Source organism: Mustela nigripes, chromosome 1, assembly GCF_022355385.1.
Source record: "Mustela nigripes isolate SB6536 chromosome 1, MUSNIG.SB6536, whole genome shotgun sequence".
Classification (NCBI taxonomy): domain Eukaryota; kingdom Metazoa; phylum Chordata; class Mammalia; order Carnivora; family Mustelidae; genus Mustela; species Mustela nigripes.
The window spans coordinates 70,220,063-70,224,457 of record NC_081557.1 but is presented as its reverse complement, the minus strand read 5'-3'; the positions used below and the strand labels follow the sequence as shown (position 1 = coordinate 70,224,457).

The 4,395-nt window shown below is 37.0% G+C and overlaps 1 pseudogene; it reads right to left on the bottom strand.

Moving 5' to 3' along the window:
• Positions 1–447: 447 nt before the first annotated feature.
• Positions 448–546, bottom strand: LOC132009549 (small nucleolar RNA SNORA40; annotated as a pseudogene).
• Between the last annotated feature and the right edge of the window lie 3,849 nt (positions 547–4,395).

The window sequence follows — 4,395 nt, the reverse complement described above, 5'->3', positions numbered from 1 at the left end:
AAACCTGGAATTATCTTAACATCATTTTTTCTGATACAAGTATTGCTATCCCAGCTTTCTTTTCATGTCCATTTGAATGATAAATATTTTTGCATTCTTTCACTTTTAACGTGCACATGTCTTTAGGTCTGAAATGTGTCTCTTGTAGACAGCATGTACTTGGATCTTGTTTTTATCCATTCCATCACCCTATGTCTTGTGATTGGACTAGTTAGTCTGTTTCCATTCAAAGTAATTATTGATAGATATGTACCCATCGCCATTTTGTTACTTATTTTATGGTTGTTTTTGTAGTTCTTCTCTGTTCTTTTCTTTTCTTGTTCTCTTCTCTCATGGTTTGTTGGCTTTCTTCCGTGAAATACTTGGATTCCTTTCTCATCACTTTTTGCATTTCTATTAGCGGTTTTTGATTTGTGGTTACAATTTGGTTGTGTTGTCTTCTAACATAACATCTTTTTTTTTTTTTCTGGGTTGCAAAAGAGGATTTATTTTTTGCACTTTGTCTAAGTCTTTGTTCACAAACTAAACAAAAACAGCAAAAGTGCGATAATAAAATATAGTAGACATTTAGTGGCACAATCAGCAATACACAGTAGTGATGAAAATTGGTAGTTAAAGAGTCTAGGTAACTAATAAGTTATTAGAGTACTACACATTTGAAGCTAAAGGTCACTTTTGAGTGAAACAGCCATCAAAATGGTTTCGGGTACTCTTGATTTGTTTCTAGCAGTCTCTATTTATTTGATGGTTGCCTAAGTTTGAAGTCATTCTTTGTTGCTCTCCTCCTCACATTTTAAGTTTATGGTGTCATACTTTATATCCTTTTATTTTGTGAGTCCCTTGACTGATTTTTAGAGATATACTTACTGTTACTGCTTTGTGCTTCAACTTTTTTTACACCCACTTATGGACTTTCCTTTCAACTCAAAGAGTCACCTTTAACATTTCTTCTAGGGCTGGTTTAGTGGTCATGAATTCCTTTAACTTTTGCTTGTTTGTGAAACTCTTCATCTCTCATTCTATTCTGATTGATAAGCCTGGCTAGATTACATATTCTTGACTGCAGAATTTTTTTTTTTTTTCCTTTCAGCCCTTTGAATATATCATGACACTCTCTTCTGGCTTGCAAAGTGTTGGCTGAAAAATCAGCTGATAACCTCATGGGTTTTCCCTCGTCCATAATTGCTTTCTTTTCTCTTGCTGCTTTAAAATTCTCCCTTTATGCCTATGTTTTGCCATTTCAATTATTATATGTCTTTGTGTGGACCTCCTTGGGTTGATTTTACTAGGGCAATCTCTGTACCTCCTGAATCTGGGTATCTGTTTCCTTCCCTAGATTCAAGAAGTTTTCAGTTATTTTTTCTTCAAGTAAATTTTCTGCCCCCTTTTCTTTCTCTATTCTGGGATCCCTATAATATGAATCTTACTATGTTTGATGGTGTTGCTGAGTCCCTAAGTCTATCTCATTTTGCAATTTCTTTTTTCTCTCCCCAGCTCAGCTTGACTGCTTTTCATTACTCTGTCCTCCAAGTCACCGATTTGTTCTGCTGCTTTCTCTAATCTACTATTTCTCCCATCTAGTGTACTTTTTATTTCATTTGTTGTATTCTTCATCTCTGAATATTTATTTTTTATCTCTCTGAGGTAATCCACTCTTTGCTTAAATCCAGTGAGTATCTTTAAGGTCATTACTTCAAATTCTTTATCAAACATGTTACTTATGTCTGTTTCACTTACATTTCTTGTTAAGATTTTGTTCTTTTCTTTCATTTGGGACATATTCCTCTGTCTTGTAATTTTGTCTAATTCTATGTGTCTCCTTCTGTGTGTTAGGAAAGTTACATCTTCTGTACTTGGAAGTAATGGCCTAATGAAGAAGAGATCCATGCAGTGTCCCCTGTCCACCAGAATTTGGTGCTTTATGGGTATTTCGTATGTGCGATGTATATGCTTTGCTGTAGTGGTTAAGCCACCTTTTTTTTTTTTTTCAGTCCAGTAATGTGCACTGTCTCTCTGCCTGTTGCAGGCATGTCTGATCTCTGTCATGTTAGTGGACGAGTCGGGGCCACCTTGGCTTCAGTTGAGTCAGATTATGCATATTTCAGAGATGTAGTAGTAGCAAACTTTAGGGTGCTTCCCCTGTGCTGTACTCTGGGAAGCTTCATTGATCAACAGTCTGACCAGTTGTCTGCCTCCAGGCCCTTGCTGTGTCTCCTTCTGACTACTATGTGCAGTTATCTTTCCCTCTCTCTGGGGTAGGAGTTTCTTTGGCATGGTGCTGGGCTCTGTAGAGGCTGCATGCACCCTGCTAAGCCTGTGCCATCACACATTATGGGCTCTGGTCAGTAGCAGGTTTGAGAGAACATATCCACCTAAGCACAGTACAGTAGGAAGAGGTGCATCCCTGCACCCCTCGCAAGTTATCATACTACCATTCCTCTGTAGGATGCCTTGCCATGATCAAGGTAGGTCATCTGCAGGGATGGACTGGCAAAAACACAGGGTGATGGGGTGATGGGGGAGAGCAGTGCTAGCAGATTGAAGAGTGAGTTCCACATGTGGCTTTGTGTTTATACTGGGGGTGGGGGAGGCAAGTGGTTCCTTCTAGTGCCTTTGTTCCTAGAGGAGTTCCCCAGTGATTCTTATCCCCCCAGGACACACTCTGAGATTAGTAAGCAACTTTCCCCCCCACCCATCTGCCAGAGGTCCTAAACTGTTGCTTATATGCTCTATCTCCATGGGCTGTTTGTTGTGCTGTCTCTTTAAGTGTAGGGACTCAGTTTTCTCTTGCCCATCAGCTCTTCTAAAACTGAGCTCACCAATTTTTTTCTTTTTTAGTTACAGGTTTAAGTCCTACTGGTTGTAACAACTCATGAAATTGGGCCCCTCTGGTTTTCAAAGCCAAATATTATGGGGATTCATCTTCCCTGTTCAGACTGCCCAGTGTGGGAATCTGTTTCTCTCTCCTCTCTATGCCTGTAGTGTGTCCATCCCTCCCACAGACAGTTCCATAAATCCAGTGAGTTCCTTACTGTATCTTCACCCTTTTGACCCTCTTTGACATGGCCTCTTCTCTACATTTAGCTGAAGAGTTTATTCTGCTGGTCTTCAGGTCATTTTCTGGGTTATTTACACTGTTATGGGTGCTATCTGGTTGTATTAGGAGGGGTGAGCCTATGGCCCTCCTACCCAGGCCATCTTCCCTGGTAGTTCTATTATGGGGTAGTCTTAATATGAATGTATCTCTACACACACACAACACACACACACACACACACACACACACACACACATCATTTCAAATGGTCAGTATTACATTAATAGTGAAAATGATAACCTAAAACCACTATTGAGCTCTGGATAAAACAGTAAAATTTTGGACCAAAAGAAAGAGATAAATTATAATTATTTGCAAAATATTTAAGAAATTGAAACAAAACCACTAAAATTATCTTGTGAACCATTGAAGTACCTGGAAGCAAGAAAAAAATACAAAACTTGTTCATGTAGCAACAATCAGATAATATATGTAGAAAATATTTCAGTCATATTAAAATACATACCATAATCCTAAAAAATTATTTGATTTATGTAAAAATAGGAAATGGAGAAAGAAGTTTTCACATAAGGTAAATGTGCCAAGCACTGCACTGGGAATTTTATCTGTAATAAACTCAAAATGATCCAGTAAAATAGGCACTATTATCTCTCCTTTATAAATGTAAGTGAAGCCCGGAGTAACAAACTTGCACAAAATCACAGGATCTGAAAATATGTGATCAAGGATTCAAACCTTAGACGGAGAAATTACAAGGTACATGTTTTTTCCTCCATTGTGCTATGAAGTTTTCCAACAGTCTTTTTATGTTTCAGTTATTAAAATGAACTAACAAATCATTTTGCTTTTACTATATTGGTAGAAATTTATGATATAGTAGTTTTGTGAACCCTTTCTTTCCAGTTTTTGTGGATGTAGTCTGCAGTTAAAATCCTGTGTTTTTTAACCTTTTTTCATATCATGAATTTTTTGAAAAAGTTATCTTAATAATTAAATGCATATATAATTTTAATCCATTACCTTATTGTCTAGTTACCTCTCTTCTTGATACCTTTCCTCTGGTTGGCGTTCAAGATTACAAAGTTTTTTTTTTAATCCTGCTTATGTGAGAACATCTCTCTTCACTTCTTGCAATAACACAAAGTTTAGAAATCTTAAGTTATATATATATATATTTTAAAAAACCTCCATGGTCCTTTTTTTCCTTCTAGTGTTTAATGTTGTTGGGTATTAGAAGATGACCTGTTTTTTTCCTCTTTTGTGTTTAATGTGGATTTATACTTGTGAGATTCTTCATGCAATTTAAATATTTTACCAGATTTCACCTCATGGTTGTG